Raw genomic sequence first — 17,660 nt, forward strand, 5'->3', positions numbered from 1 at the left:
AGCACCCCCAACAGCTTTGAAGCATAGAGAACCTGCTGTCATTGTGGGTGCAAACCTCACGTCTTGAGGCAGTTGGCAACATCTTTTGCTTAATTCCTGCACTGTCAACTCAGATTGATTTCCTTTTAGTATAGCGTTTTACCCCCTTTATTTCTTTGGCAGACAAAGCCTGCTTTCTTTGCTTTCTTTTTAAAGAGGCTTTTTCATTTAGGAATGGAAAGAGGGCAGTGTATTTACATTGTTAAGGAAAAAAACTGAGGAGGTGTTATTATAGAAGATACAGAACTGTGTGCTGAAGCTTTTTACAGGGAAGAAATGGAATATCCACAATAAGGAAGGACTTGGGTGAAGAACTGTGCGAAGAGCTGGTAAGTCTGATTTTTATGGTGTCACTCCCTGTCAGCAATTATGAACCATTCATGGATTTGGAATCAGTGCACAAAGAGCTAGATTAGGTTCAGGCTGGGGATTTTTGAAACAACTATCTGGTAAACTACAGGATAGTTTTCAGAGAATTGTCACATGCATTATCTTATTTGATCTTAATCTCCTTTCATGGTAAGTGACAGTATCATTAGTCCCAATTTGTCTATGGGGAAATAGACTCAGAGAGGTTGAATAAATTACTCATTTCACACAGTAGGTATCTGCTCCTATCAGGACTTGATTTCAAGCCATCTTGTGTTCTTTCTTCTAAACCAGTGCTGGGCAATAGAACTCTCTGTGATGATGAAAAAACCGTCGGTAGCCACTTGTGGCTACTGAATACTTGAAATGGGACAATTGCAGAGTTTTTCATTTTTTTCTAAAATTAAATAGCTACATAAGTGCAAGTCTAAAGCACGCCACCTTCATTCCTTCAGAACAAGACCCTTAGAAATGATTTAAAATTATACAGTGAGATTATCACTAGGCGCTTCTTACTGTGCCTTTGTAAAGAATAGCTCTGATTAGCTTTTTTTTAAAAAATGAAGTTTATTTCATGTTTTTGGACTATTAAAGTATTCAAGTAAATTTTATGGAAATTAAGAAAAAGTAGGAAAAAGAAGTTATTCCTAACTCTCCTACCCAGTGATAGCCACATAAACTTTCCCATCTTGCTTTTGATAGTTTCTTTGGGGGGAATGGGAGTGGTGGAGTTAGGCTTCCAACAAATTTACATCTGCTGCTTTACTTCATTTTATAAGCATTCCTCCACATTCTTAAAACTGTAAAAATATGATTTATAATAGGAATATGGTTTCATCATTCAACTAAATTTTTTTTTTTCATTTTTAAAAATGTACTGCTGGGAATTCTACACAGGATATTAAGGGAAATTTCAAGGTTAATTAAGGTACATTTGCTCATCTAAAGAAAAAAAAAATGATAGGGACACAACAGAATGTATGTTTTCACCTGTTGGCCAACCAGTACTACCTTGGTTCGTCTGCTGAAACATCAAGCAGCAGTACAGTTTCATGCGTTAGTGAGTGGCCACTGGACTGATGCTGAAGCTGAACCTCCAGTGCTTTGGCCACCTGATGTAAAGAGCTGACTCACTGGAAAAGACCCTGATGCTGGGAAAGATGGAGGGCAGGAGAAGGGGACGACAGAGGATGAGATGGTTGGATGGCATCACCAACTCACTGGAGATGAGTTTGAGTAGACTCCGGGAGTTGGTGATGGACAGGAAGGCCTGGCGTGCTGTGGTTCATGGGGTCGCAAAGAGTCGGACATGACTGAGCGACTGAACCAAACTGAGCTAGAACCAGAGTGCATGACTATGTGTGAATCCTAGCTTGAACACTTCCTAGTTGTATGACCTGAAGCAAGGATATTCAGCTCCTTCATGCCTCAGTTTCCCTATCTATATAATGGGAACAATGATAACAGTATTAACTTTGTTACATTTACAAAAGTGAGTTAATACATACAAGCATTTTGAACTGTGCCTGGGAAATTGTAAATGCTCAAGAAATGTCAGTTATTACACTTCATCCAAACTTCTGGGTAAAACTTCAGACCAATTTAGTTTTAGAGTAATTGTGACACTTTCTCAGTTCTTTAAAAACATCTGTTTGATATGGCTGCTATTCTTATTTTTAATTTTCTTTGCTCTTCAGTTGCTTGAAAGCTGTTTTGGCAGCATATCTAATTATTATGAAGCCTTTTTTTCTGGTTTAAATTTGAAAATAATATAGTTTCTGGAGTTTTGTGTTGAAGCAGAAATTTCATATCAGATTTGAACATGAAGATCTTTCCCTCCTTCCAAAAGGAAGATAAGGATATATTCTTAAGATAAGAAGATTCTTTGTACAAACACCTATGCATTTATAATCTGTGACCTGGGAAGGAAATGCCAGGTATATATATATATATAAACACATATGAGGGAATTCAAGATCTTAACATGGTTTAACTACATAAAACAGTGACTAAAGTCCAAAGGAATAGTCCTTCTATCTCTTCTGAGAGATGTAGAGTTGACTTTTTCTTAATACTTTCATAATTGTACTTTGAAACTACTCTTTAACTCACACAAAAAGCTGTATAATGCCAGGTTAGGGGAGTCATTTTCAATTCCAGCCCTATTAATTTCACCAGAAAATCTGTTGCTTTCAGTAAGTAGTTATAGCTTATTCTCTTGCACCTGCAAGCCAAGAAAAGCCTTTTTTTCCTGAGCTTTCATCATCTGGGATAAATGAATCATGTTACTGGCCCCCCTTCCCTTTTTACTTTGAACCCTAGGAGGTTTGGAATTGAATTTGTCACTTTAGTTTTATAATTGTGTAAGACATTACAGCATACTCTCAGGTTCATCCGATCTTGGCTATAGTTTCATTTTTTTAGTCTCCTATATACCCAATGCCATGAATTTAGCTATGTATATTATTCATCTAACTGTTTTCATGTCCTTGGAAGCCATCTCTATAATTCTGGAGTTAGGAGAGGAATAAATGCATATACCCATGGAAAAAAAAAATATAATTTGCATGAAATATAAATTAGTATAGTATTTAAATGAACTATTTTTACACTACAGATACATAAAAGCAACTGAGAACCACAATGAGATACCACTCTGCATCCATTAGCATGCTAGTGTGTGTGTGTGTGTGTTTGTGTGTGCACGCATATGTGCGTGCTCAGTCATATCTGACTCTTTATGACCCCACTGACTGTAGCCTGACAGGCTTCTCTGTCCCTGGGATTCTCCAGGCAAGAAACTGGAGTGGGCTGCCATTTCCTTCTCCAATGCATGAAAGTGAAAAGTGAAAGTGAAGTCGCTCAGTTGTGTCCAACTCTTAGTGACCCTACGGACCGCAGCATACACAGGCTCCTCTGTCCATGGGATTCTCCAGGCAAGAGTACTGGAGAGGGTTGCCACTGCCTTCTCCAAATTGAGCACCTACTATGTGCCAAATACCGGTGGATCTCGTCCTCCTGGAGCTTACCTTGAACCCTGACAGTGTGTCTTAAGAGTCTGTACCACAGCTGCCCTGAGTAACTCCTACCATTGAACTGAAATGATCCACGCAAAGCTCCCAGTGCAGAACCTCGGGCCAAGTGCTCAAGAAATGTTAGCATAAGAAATCTGAACTTAAAAATCTTACCCAGTCTTGTCTTAAGACTGAGTTAAGAATCTTCCTTGTGTTTACAGAGAAACAAGAGGCTACCCCAGCCAACCTTAAACTAGTCAGAATGAGAAGCCTAGCCTGTGAATTCTGGTGTAGACTGGCATATCAGAGCCTCCCAGATTCCATTCATAGCAGGTAAGTTGTCTGGCAGTGTGATTCTCCACTGGTGACGTGGCTCAGCCATCCGAGTGTAAGCCTGTTTCTTACCTAACCTTTGGCTATAGCAGTTTGCAAGAGGCTCTTCCAGAAAGAATCTGCAGAGACTTGCTGCACTGGGCTCAGATGGTCCCGTAGCCCACATGGATGCCAGATCCCTGGCAGCAGGACCTTCCCCACACAGAGCTATGCTCTCACACACTGAAAACACATTAGTCTTCACTGAAGGCTGCTCTCATTAAACAAACATGGCATTATATTCAAAACTACTCATTTATTCGCAGTTTGGCATGTAAAACAGGAGAATATACTATCAAAATCAAGCTATTATTATTTTGGACTATTAGCTAGAAATTTTGTTTTTGTTTTAGGTTGAGTTTGGGCTTGTTAGTGTAAAATAACATCTTGGGGTTAACTCAGGCTTAAAGCAGAAATCATCAAGGATTTTAATTCCTGCAGATGGTGACTGCAGCCACGAAATTAAAAGATGCTTACTCCTTGGAAGAAAAGTTATGACCAACCTAGATAGCATATTCAAAAGCAGAGACCTTTGCCAAGAAAGGTCCGTCTAGTCAAGGCTGTGGTCTTTCCTGAGGTCAGGTATGGATGTGAGAGTTGGACTGTGAAGAAGGCTGAGCACTGAAGAATTGATGGTTTTGAACTGTGGTGTTGGAGAAGACTCTTGAGAGTCCCTTGGACTGCAAGGAGATCCAACCAGTCCATTCTGAAGGAGATCAACCCTGGGATTTCTTTGGAAGGAATGATGCTAAAGCTGAAACTCCAGTACTTTGGCCACCTCATGCGAAGAGTTGACTCATTGGAAAAGACTCTGATGCTGGGAGGGATTGGGGGCAGGGGGAGAAGGGGACGACAGAGGATGAGATGGCTGGATGGCATCACTGACTCGATGGACGTGAATCTGAACGAACTCCGGGAGATGGTGATGGACAGGGAGGCCTGGCGTGCTACGATTCATGGGATCGCAAAGAATCGGACACGACTGAGCGACTGAACTGAACTGAATACTGGTTTAGAGTACCTTTCAGTAGGATTTTAAGTTTGAAGTGGGGCATTTTTCTTTTGGCCCTGATGCATGGCTTGTGGGATCTTAGTTCCCTGGCTGGGTTCGAACCTAGGCCCCCCAGCAGTGGAAGCATGGAATCCTAACCACTGGACTACTAGGGAATTCTCTGAAGTGGGACATTTTAGAGGGCAAGGGATACCACTGTACTGGGAAATATTTCCAATGTTTACCAACCAGTCTTTACCTAGGATCAAAAGCAGGCATGAGTTTACACTCATGGTAATGCAAACTACCAGTTAACTTTGGCTCACAGCCATGTGTGTGTGATTACTATGCAATTTGGAATTGGAATTCTTGGGGGGGGGGTGGTGGTGGTGGTTTATTTGCTCACTAATAGACACAATGCAACTTGAAGATAATATTCAGTGGTGAGCAGTGCACTAACTGGAATTTAATCCCGTGGAGGGTTTTAGAATTTATTCAAGAGGTAATTCTGGCTCTGTTTGCAGTTAAGAGTTCTATTTTTATGTCCCCTTATTTATAACATAAAATGTGTCTTTACTAATAGTCACTTCTTAAGGCATGACTCAGCATACACAATGTATTGCTAAGTCACTTCAGTCGTGTCAGACTCTGTGTGACCCCAGAGATAGCAGCCCACCAGGCTTCCCCGTCCCTGAGATTCTCCAGGCAAGAACACTGGAGTGGCTTGCCATTTCCTTCTCCAATGCATGAAAGTGAAAAGTGAAAATGAAGTCGCTCAGTCGTATCCGACTCTTCACGTCCCCATGGACTGCAGCCTACCAGTCTCCTCCACCTATGGGATTTTCCAGGCAAGAGTACTGGAGTGGGGTGCCATCACCTTCTCTGACACAATGTATAGATATAATAAAATACATACCATACTGGTGACAGCAAGGACTTTGGAGCTGAAGAAACATGAGTTCAGGTCATGACTGTGCCACTTACCCGCCATGTCATATGAGGTTCCATGTCTACATCTCTAAGATGGTTCTCGTAATAGCACCCATCTCAAGAGGATTGGTTCCAAGATTAAATGATATTTAATATCACACATGAGGGGGAAAAGAATTGAAGACCAAGTTCTACAAAAAGTTTCCAAGATTCGGTCTCACCCTGAGGGGTTATCTTACTGCTCTGTGCCAAGTCACCACCACCCATTAGACTAAACAGCAGAGCAGACACTCCCACCACGGGGCAGGCCTCTGGGCATGCGGACAGGTGGGCAGGCCTCTGGGGATAGGGACATTTCTGTTACCCCAGAGCTTGAACATATAAGAGCAGTTCTGATCAAAATGGAGGCAGGATACTTGGAAATTACCTGGGGGCCCAAACAAAAAGCTGAAGCACAGCAACCTTTTCTACCTCGGCCAGTAACCTTGTGCTATTTGAAGGCATGGCCCTTGGGACACACAAAATCCTCCCATGATTCTCTTTTATTTAGGGAAAGTCCTGGAAGGATAAAGAGGCCCTAGATAGTGGCACTCTCGGCCATACCTTCTGCCAGCTCCTGGCTGATTCTGAGAAGGGTTAATTCATGTTGGGTCTTCAACTGCACTGATGCTGGCATGGATTTTGTTACGGTAAAGCACATCATTTGGTGAATGACTGATAAACAGGTGAAAGTCGAGAGGTTCACTTTTCCCAGGCATTTCTATCAACATATCCCTGAAATGAGGCACTTGGCTGTGGGTTCCCACGGACATTGGCTGTGTACCAGGAGAGGTGTAGAACCACCTGCCTCAGAGAGGTGGCGTGGGGGAACTTTCTGTGGGGTTTTGGCAGCGCATAAATACCAGTTAAGAATCTGCTATCTGTACTCAGCCATTAAAAAGAATGAAATAATGCCATTTGCAGCAACATGGATGGACCTGAAAATTGTCTTACTGAGTAAAGGAAGTCAGACAGAGAAGGAGATTTATCACTGGACATCCCTTATATATGGAATCTTAAAGAAAAAAAATTGATACAAATGAACTTAACAAAACAGAAAGAGACTCACAGAAGTAGAGAACTAACTTATGGCTGCCTGGGGGCAGGGGAAGGGATAGTTAAGGAGTTTGGGACAGACATGTATACACTGCTGTATTTAAAATGGATAGCCAACAAGGACCTATTGTATAGCACATGGAACTGTCTGTGCTTGACGTTATGTGGCAACCTGGATGGGAGGGGAGTTTGGGGAGAATGGACCCATGTATATGTATGGCTGAGTCTCTTCATGCTCTGCTGTTCACTTGAAACTATCAGATTGTTAATTCGCTATACCCCAATACAAAATAAAAAGTTAAAAAGAATATGCTATCTGGTTAAATAAGCATTACATACATATACTTCTTTCTCAACAGGTTGATGGGTAATGCTGAAAAAAAAAAAAAAGAAACCGGCAAATTCGGACACATCTGCTTCCTGAATTAATGTTCTCCCAAGCCGTGAACAAGCAGTAGAAGGGACTTCTAGTTTCACCCCCTATCTTGGCTCTTCTGACCTAAATGTTTGAGGGATCTGGCTCAGAACAGAAAGGTTGACAGGCCTACAAATACCAGAGAGGAGAAGGAAAAGCAGTGACGGCTTATATCATAATAGTAGCTTGAATGTATATAGTGTTTGGCAATTTAGAAAACTGATTGATGTATGTAATTTAATTTCCTAAAATCCAGAATCTGAGCTGCAAAGGAACCTTGAGTGTCATTTAACCCAACGTTTCTGAACTGGATTCCCTACTGCCATTGTGGGTGTGATAATTCTTGGTTTGGGTGGAGGGGTCTCCTGTAGACTATAGCATGTCTCACAGGATCTCTGCCCTCTACCTTCCCAACGCCCTCTACACGTGACAACCAAAAACGTCTCCAGAGAGGCAAAACTGCTCCCTGTTGAGAATTACTGATCAAGTCTACCTTGGAGTTATAAACAGATTATACACTTATAAATGTGTGTGTGCTAAGTTGCTTTCGTTGTGTCTGACTCTTTGCAACCCTAAGGACTGTAGCCCACCAGGCTCCTCTGTCCATGGATTCTCCAGGGAAGAATGTTGGAGTGGGTTGCCATGCCCTCTTCTGGGGGATCTTCCAAACCCAGGGATCGAACCCAAGGCTTCTGCATTGCAGGTGGATTCTTTACTGCTGAGCCACTGGGGAAACCCATACACTTACACATGAGAGGTACTAATGAAATAGTAGTATCTCCACACTCAGCATGGGCTTCCTGTCTTGACCTGGCTCTTCCTGTCAAGGCTATCAAAACAGACATGTGCAAGAGATTTCAAAGGTCCAAAGCAATGTCTCTTTGATACAAAACTACTCAAATTAATTTGGTTGGAAATATATCAATTTAATTTTTCAAAGCAAAGCACTACCACCATAAAGCCTTATCACACTGATTCTGTCGTTAGACTGACTTGCCATCCGGCAAACTGACAGGCTTACGTCACACAAATAGCACTTTTGCAATCAGGCTAAGGATCTGCCAAGCTGTAGAAATGCCTTATTAGATTCAGACCCCTTGGCTTCATAGACATGTGAAAACTGCTGACAATCTGGTTTTTAAGACCTAGACCTTTATCTGGCGTCACTGCTGGTTTCTAATTATGTCAAAAGCTTCACTTAAGAGTCAGAATTTTGTTTTTTGACACGCTATGAACAACTATTGCCCCTGGAACACAAGTCAATTCACTGATGCTAGAACCAGCCTCTGTACCCTTTAGGCAGAAGGCAATGATCTGATAAAACAGATGCTCAAACAATGTCTGTGCACCCATTCATTCAGTCACTCATTTATTCATTCATTTGAACACTTGCTGATTGCCAGGCTGTGCTAGGTGCCTGGTGATGCAGTCGTGAATGCAGCACAGTCCCTGGGGTTCCCTGCCTAGCAAGGGTGGACGGAGGAGGGAGAAAAGAGAGGGCAGAGCAAACACCATGTGCAAAGACGGGCAGCCACATAAGGTTCTTTAACCCTAGGACTTCCCAGGTGGTGCAGCTGATAAACAATTCGCCTGCCAATGCAGGAGATGCAAGAGATGCTGGTTTGACCTCTGGCTTGGGAAGATCCCCTGGAGGAGGAAATGGCAACCCACTCCAGTAGTCTTGCCTGGAAAATTCCATGGACAGAGGAGCCTGGCGGGTTACAGACCATGGGGTTGCAAAATTGGACATGACTGAGTGCATACACACACACACACAGGAGATCACATATGTTCTTTCAACAAACATTGCCAGAGGTATGATCATAGCCTTGTAAAGTTTACAAGCAACAATGGACTGGGAGTCAAAACAGAACCCAAAGAGTGTCCCAGCTTTAACAGGTGGGTGAGGACTGAAAATTTGCACATCTGGCTAATTATATTTAGAGACAGATGGAAATTCTGCAAGGGTAATCCACCTTATCCACCTATACCTAAAACTACATTATCATATATTGATTGCATGACTGCAAATATAATACCCAATGATGTTGTAATAGAATGAATTAGTTAAAATCATGAAGATCAAAATCAGTTTTATCGAGCATCTTTATAAGCCAGACACTTTGCTCACTGCTATCATTTACCACAGCGGGATGATTTCAGAGGAGGACTGTATTCCACAGCATCTCCAGCATTCCTGGGAAAGTGGTTGGAGAGTGTTATCTCACTCATATGCTTCTTAAGAAGAGAGTGGCATAAAAGAGAATAGATGACTTAAATGCAACTTAAATGCAACAGATGACATAAATTCCCTAGAGGGAAGGAGATGGACTAGAAATAATCCCTTACAAAATTTCTGTAATGTATGGTTTAAAAACTCTCAAGTTGAGCACTTACTGTGTGCATAAGACACCTTAAGGAAGTTATCTGATTTTTCGAGATGTCCCTATGAGATGAAGTTTAAAATGTGGGCTTTAGAGCAGGGAATTTGCAGACAGGCAGAGGGCCAGATTCAACCCTGTGGCTGTTCTTACAGAGTCTTGTTGGACTCAATTTGTTTACATATTGTCTATAGCTGCTGCTCTGCTATAACAGTGGAGTTGAATTGCTGCAGCAAAATTCAAAAAGAGATGCCGGTTTGACCTTTGGTTTGGGAAGATCCCCTGGAAGAGGAAATGGCAACCCACTCCAGTAGTCTTGCCTGGAAAATTCCATGGACAGAGGAGCCTGGCATCTCTATTTTAGGTTCTATATGGCCCACAAAACCTATTGACTGGCCCTTTCTAGCAAAAGGCCTGCTATCTTGGGTCAGATTTCCTGGGTTTTGAGCCCCAGCTCTTTAACTGTGAAGCTGTGTGACAGTGATGTAGTTATTTATTTAAAGTCTTTGTTCCTCACCACCCTCATCTGCAGAATGAGACTGGACTGGTGGTAACAACAATCACTATCTCAAGGCGTCACTGTGAGGAATAAATTAGATAATAATACCAAGTCCTTAGAACAAAACTAAGTATACAGTAAGAATTTGATAAATGTTAGCTATTATTGCCTCCTTTTTAAAGATCAGGAACTTCGGGCTCCGAGTGATCAAATAACTTACCCAAGACCACTCAGAATTGAAATTTAACTGATGACAAAGCCCAGGGTCGTTTCTGCCATGGTAACTCTCTTTGCTATGTTCTTAGTAATAGCAGAGTTAACTGCAGCCAGTGTTTACAGGGTAAAACTACTATCAGTGAGAGATGGACCTTGGTTCACAGAGTTGAAGGAAACTCAAGCACAGATCCACAGTAAAATTGTTGGAAAACCATCCCTTTCTATAGTACCAAATGCCTCACTGCACCGCCCCACTTCTCCCACCCTTCAGAGAGTGCTGCAAACTGTTCCACAGTCTATTTCTGGCCCTTTATAAAGTAGTTAATAGGTTCAAATTCGACTTTTTAGACTTAAAAAAGAACTATTAAAATATTAAATGGAAATGTTTAAGGACTAGAGTTCACATAATCCAAATGCTCAAGTGAGAATATGGGACTATGATATAGCAGTGGGAATGGGGGCTACTCACCCAGGCTCTGGAATCAGACCTAGCTTCATACCCTGGCTCCACCACTTGAGAAGCAAGTGTCGTCACACCAGCCATTTAATCTCCCTAAGCCTCAGCTTCACCATCTATAAGATGGTGATAATATACCTCACGATGTTGTGAAGATTAAGTGAGACAATGCATAGAAAACAGAAAAGTACTTGGCTATATTAAGTGCTCAAATTTATTATTTTGTATTTTATATAGTATATGATTTTTAAATAATTATTATTCCAGTTGAGCAAAATAGATGTTTTTCAAGGATATACTCTTGGGAGTACAGCCCCGTGTCTAAGTCATACCTAAGAATCACACATTTTCTGCTTGACAATATAATTTTAAAAGTTAAAGAATCTGAAGGAATTTACTCCCAGATTTTTGTGGACAAACTGAAAGGGAACTTCTATAGCTATTACCTTCTATATTGCTATAGGAAATGCATCATTATAACCACCCATTTCACATGTGGTTATAATGATGCCTTTTTCAAAGCTAATGATTATGCAAAAGAGCAAACACTATGTTCTTTTTGATATTTGTTCAATTGTGTATTACCTTTTTCTTACTACTTAGTATACACTAATGTTTTGTGTTTACCCATTGAATATAGTTGTAAATACTGTGACTATATGAACTGGTGGTTTGATGGATGGTAATTTTTATCATAAAAATATTCTTTAATTTGCAAAGGGATTTATCATAGAGTTCCTTTAGGTAGGAAGTCTTCTGTGTCATCTAGAATATGATTCAAGTTATTGAAAAATTGATCTCTCTCTCTATATATATCTTTCCTGAATATACCTTCCTTATATCGATATAGACCTACAACACTATGCCAAAGTATCGGTCCCATTTTCGGAAACTGGATAATCGTGCACTTAAGCTCAAAATCACAATTACACAGTGATAAAATGGGAATCACAATTTAATAAAGGAGCTTCATCTTTGGGAGTACAGTCTTTAGTTTAAATTCTGTTTGATAAATGGTCCATTTATCTTCAAGACAAATCTGGACAGTCCAAATATGAGGATATATATATATACACACACACATATTTTAGAGTATATACACATATACATATTTTGGAATATATATATTACATATATATATATTCTAAAATTTTTGTATAAAGAGTATTTTTCATTCATTTAGTTTCTTGAATTTATACCAAAATAGATTTAGAAAGTGAACTTCCCCAAACATAAGCGTATGTAGCTTTATGATGGTGTGTAAATGCTCTTCCTTTCCCCCAGTTTCAAAGTATATTAGCAAGTGATAGTTATATAGTAATAGTATGGCTATTATTATTGTGCCATATTATACATGAGTACATGCTTTATGGGTTATGTTCTTTTATTACCTTCTGGTGGTATGTCAAATCGTAGTATGCAAGAATATCCTAGGTCTCCTTATAAGAAAAATGACAAATTGCCTGTTCTGAAACAAAGACTCTAAGATGGAGTGATATAGACAAACATTAGTTTCAGTTTTAGGTGTGACCTTCTGATTTTGTTTGGTTAACATTAGTCATCTCAGTTCTGACTAGGGAACAGTATCTGCCAGCACAGAAAAAAAATCAGATCCTGTTTAATGTTGATGTTCTTGTATTTCATTGACAAGTATCCCAAGGCACTAGTTACAGTGAAATAGAAGTTGGCCAGAAATACTCTCAACATTGATTAAGCCATGGGTTACTTTCTTCTACAAATATTTAAGTTGAATTTGGGATATTTTTGAAGTTAAAAATATTTTCAAATACCACAGCAATATGACTATCATAGGCTCTTTGTGAAAAAACATATAAAAGGAAGTAAACTTTCTAGTGGGAGGCCGAGACAATATGCATTAAAATGCAACTTTAAACTAACGCCCAAATTACATTTTCTTTTTATCCACTAAACATTTAAATGTTATTCTCCCTTAACTAACTTTCTAGCTTTGTTCTTCCTCTAGTGATACTTGGTTTATTATTATTGATATTATTTTTGCATATAGTGAGAAATGAAAATAATAGTTTAAAGAACACGTGCTTTTAGCAAAAGTATGCCTAAAGTTAAACCCTAGTACTCGGTAGCTTAATTCTTTTATAACAACTTGGACTCTATTAGAAATGGGGCCATCTGAGAAAGGGCCCTTTGTAACAGAAAAAGTAAAATTTACTTCCTATTGTGAAGTGATTGTAGACAGTTTAGCCTATTTCCACTTTATTCTACACTGTCTGAAATGTATTAGAAAAAGTAAAGAAACATAGTTTATTTCATTATCTATAATTGAAGCTTTTCAAAGGCAGAGACCTTAATTGGTATCCCCAGTGCCTAGCACGAAATGAGAAATGTTCCAGCAAAGGAAAAAAAAGGAAAGAACCGATGAGTGAGCACTGTCTTTTATAAGAAATGTAGTAAGATAAAGCTCGAAAAAGAATTGTAATATTATATATATAACTACCAATAAATTGCTTTGGATATCCTATTTATATTTAACTTTTGTGTTTTACCTGCATTTAGAACTATGTACAAATAGCCATACAGAGTATTGTCCAGGGAATAGATAGGGGAAATTCCCTGGCAGTCCATTGGCTAGGACTCCACACTCTCACTGCTGAGGGTCTGGGATCAATCTCTGGTTGAGGAATTAAGACCCCACATCCCACGAGCCACACACACACACAAAAAGAATGGATAGGTCCATTTTGGCATTGTCGTTTCTGTTATTTAGTTGCTAAGTCGTGTCCGACTCAATTTTGAGACCCGCAGGGACTGTAGCCTGCCAGACTCCTCCGTCCATGGGATTTCCCAGGCAAGAATATTAGATTGGGTTGCCATTTCCTTCTCCAAGGGATCTTTCCAACCCAGGGATTGAATCAACATCTCCTGCATTGGCAGGTGGATTCTCTAACACTGAGCCACTAGGGAAGCCCCAGCTTTGGCACAGGAGCTGGCATTTCTAATACACAGCTCAGGCATCAGCAAGGTCAAGGGGAAAAGCCCCACCAATCACTGATAGATGGACGATAGCCAAGGCTCCCAAGAGTCTTCTTGGAAAGCAGGCACTGGTCAGTCAGGCAGCTGGAGAACTTCCATGACTTTTTTTTTTTGCCTGAGCTGATATGCTTAGCTTCTACTATATTGTCTTAGAGATTTGGTAGAGATTTTATGCTGCCACAAGGAAGTAGACACAAAGCCAGGGCTTGACCATGGGGGCAGTTTCCAAATGCTCTTTTATGTGTGGGTATCCTGAAAGGTTGGCTGTTACAGTGCTTGAGCTCACACACTGTTGTAGGGTCCTTTTCCCCCTGGCGTTTCTCTGCTCCTGGGCAGTTCTCTCCCATGCAGGAGTGAGTCCTGATGACTTGGAAGAGAAATCGCAAACTAATCTGACACTGGACAGAATACAGAAGTTCATAAATGTCCACACAGGAAATCTCCACGATCCACTAGAGTCATTTATCTTGCCACGCAGGCAAGCACAGCCTCTTGTTCAGGGGGTAAAAAATGGGGAAGCAGCACTGAATCTCTGGTCTCTTTGGGGAGGAAAAAAAAAAAAAGCACTACTGCCATTTTTCCTATTTATTCTTATTTCTTTCATCTTTTCTTTTTCTTAATTATTTTTTTCTCTTTCTCATCTTAAATTGTCACTTTATATTCCTGGTTTTCAAATGTAAATACACAGTTAATAAGTACTCCAGGTGATCATATAGGACTAGAGTGATGCTACTGTCTGATTAGCAGCTGTTTGCTTTAATCCTTATTTAAATAACACACACACACACACACACACACACACACACACACACACACCTTTTTACTGAGAATTTACCATTTGAACAAAATGTGGCAACATACGGTTTTAAACTACGGAAAGGAGAAGAGTTTGTCATTTATGAATTATTGAAATGCTAAATGTCTAATTTTTTTTCCAAGGTAGAATTTGCAGGTTTGGGGGAGGAGAGGGAAGTTGTTCTATTCTGAGGAAAGATACTTTTAGAAGAAGGGAAAGTTGGGGGCGGATGGAGAAGAACCAGTTTTCCCAGTGTCTATAATTTAACTAGGCAGTTAAAGTTAGTTGGAAATTTACATAAAAGTTAAAAAGACTATAAATGCTACACAGAAATCAAAACTATATTAGTTAAACCCATGAAATACAGACTGAAATTTAAGAAAGGAAACGTGCAGAAACCTATATCCAGAGTTTTCCTGAACTTAGGGTGTTTAGAATGAAATGGTCAAGTGTCAGGAAGTTTATGATATTTCAGGTATAATAAACTTCTGGGACTGTTGTTTGAGACATAATTGCTGCTCACACCTCACACAGTCTGTACTTTCCTTGTGTGCACTCGGAGTTAATATTTCAATTGAAAAACTAGCATACCAGCAAAAATGTCTCTGATTTAAGCTAGTCATTTATTCCCAGTCTCAGAGGAAAAGACTGGATATTCTCTGAGTTAATAAAGTGTGAAATGACTTTAATGTTTCAGGGGATATATACTATATCAGTCTTGCAAACTGTTTTTAGAAAGCGTGGCTTAGTCAAACCAGAAAATTTAATAGGCTTAGTTATTTCTTTTTTCTCCAAATTGCCTTTTATGGCATAGAGAAGATGAGGACCTACAGCAAACAGTTTATCTCTGTAAACCAGTCGCCATGAAAAATAAGAGGGGACAGACTGGGTCAGTGTGTTTCTCATAGGTCCTGAAGTCAGCCTTAGTAGATTTAACACTAATTTATTTGAGATTTGGATGCCCAATTGCCAATCCTGGGTTCTGATGCAGAGTTTCTAATTCATGTGTGTGTGCGCATGTGTGTTCAGTCGCTTCAGTCGTGTCTGCCTCTTTGCAACCCTATGGACTGTAGTCCACCAGGTTCCCCTGTCCATGGGATTCTCCCAGGAAGAAGACAGGAGTGGGTTTCCATGCCCTCCTCCAAAAAATCTCCTGACCCGAGAACTGAACCCTCATCTCCTGCATTGCAGGCAGATTCTTTACCCACTGAGCCACCTGGGGGAAGCCCAATTCATCTGTAGAACCCTGCAACTATGAGTTATGTGAGTGGGGTGCTGTTATCTCCAAGCCCATCAGAGCAGCCCGCCCAGCGAAGACCTTTGGTCCTGGTGATACTGGGTGAGGCAGCTTTTACATGGCCTGGTAGTTTCTTCTTACTTCTCAATATTCTGCAAGTGAAGGCTAAGCAGACCTTCACATTTTACACTGTAAGCACTTTTAGGTTCTGTCCACTGTAAAATAGAACTAGGATGATTGTTTGGAAAACACACTTTGCCCACATAACCATGGTTAATCTAGTTTGATTTTTCTAAAGCAGCACAGAGAGAAATTTATTTTTGTATGAACATGAATAAAAATTTGCTGTAGCCTACAGTTCACAGCCACATCCAGTATCTAGTGTGGCGTGACCTCATTCTTTCCCTCTGCTGCCATATATGTGTACATAACACACACATGCACACACATAACACACGCTCCCATTTTCCTTCTTACCCTAAAACGCTACCTACTTCTGCTGTTCTTTTGTTGGGGATTTCATCAAGCATGTTTACATCAAAATGCCTGCTGATCCTGGCCACTGCCTCACTCCTCTCACCGCTGTATCCTAGTTACGGGAGGTAAGCCAGCTGAGCTGTTAGTTTTCTAACCACTTCAGCTTTCTCTCACTTGTCTATTGGGAAACTACCGAAGCCTAGACTGGAAGGCAAAGTGAGTGAGGATGAGCATACGCGGGAATATGTGTGTCAGTAGCTTAAATGCCACATGTCATCAGTGAGACATGGTGGGATTGAAAAGTACCTGTTCGAAGAACCCTGATGAACCCTGACTCTTACATAAACCATATATAAAAACTGACTCACAATGGGTCAGAGATCTAAATGTAAAAAGCTAAAATGATAAAACTCTTAGAAGAAAATATGGAGGAAATGCTTTATCACACTGGATTTGCCATTGACTTCTCAGACATGACACTAAAAACACAGGCAAAAAAAAAAAAAAAAGGGTAGACTGGGCTATAGCAAATTGAAAACTTTTGTGAACCAAAGCATACTATCAGCAGACTAAAAAGGCAACCCATGGAATAGGAGAAAATAATTTCTGAAAATATTAGGGAATTAATAGCCCATGTACATAAAGAACTCCTAAAATGCAACACTAACAAAGCAAACCAACCAACTTAAAAATAGGCGAAGGAATAAACAGGTGATTCACCAAAGATGATACACAAATAGCTAGCAAGCATAAGGTGCTCAACATCACTAACCATTAGGAACATGCAAATCAAAACCACAGGAACATATAGCTACAATAACATACCACTTCATACTTATAAAGATGTCTATTATTTAAGACAAAACAAAAAAGAAATAAGAGTTGACAGGAATGTGGAGAAATTAGAACTCTCGTGCATTGCTGGTAAGAATACAAAATGGTACAGCTGCTATGGAAAAGTTCCTTAAAAACTCTATCACATGATCTACTAGTTCCACCACTGAGCTGGTGGGACTAGTTCCAAAAGAATTGAAAATAGGGATTCAAACAGATATTAGTACACCCATGATCATAGCAGTTTTATTCACATACTCAAAGGTGGAATTATCTCATATGTTCATCAGTGCATGAACGGATAAACAAAATGTGGCACATATACAAAATAGAGTATTATTCAGCCTTAAAAGGGAAGGAAATTCTGAAACATACTACAATGTGGATGAACCATAAAAACTTCACACTAAGTGAAACATACTAGACCCAAAGGATAAATGTTGTATAATTCCTCTTATATATGAGACGACCTGGAGTAGTCAAATTTATGAAGACAGAAAATAGAATGGTTGCCAGGAGCTGGGGA

General features: G+C 40.0%; 1 protein-coding gene and 1 long non-coding RNA gene across 32 annotated transcripts in view; one reads left to right on the forward strand and one right to left on the reverse strand.

Moving 5' to 3' along the window:
• RBM47 (RNA binding motif protein 47) overlaps positions 1-17,660 on the reverse strand; it is a 169,707-nt gene that overhangs the window by 13,153 nt on the left and 138,894 nt on the right. The gene's annotated exons all lie outside the window — the stretch shown is intronic.
• On the forward strand, positions 41-13,282 carry LOC121819832 (uncharacterized). The gene is made up of 3 exons (XR_006060157.2): positions 41-368; positions 3,644-3,755; positions 7,170-13,282. It is a non-coding gene; the product is annotated as an uncharacterized LOC121819832 (long non-coding RNA).

Source organism: Ovis aries, chromosome 6 (genome assembly GCF_016772045.2).
Source record: "Ovis aries strain OAR_USU_Benz2616 breed Rambouillet chromosome 6, ARS-UI_Ramb_v3.0, whole genome shotgun sequence".
Lineage (NCBI taxonomy): Eukaryota > Metazoa > Chordata > Mammalia > Artiodactyla > Bovidae > Ovis > Ovis aries.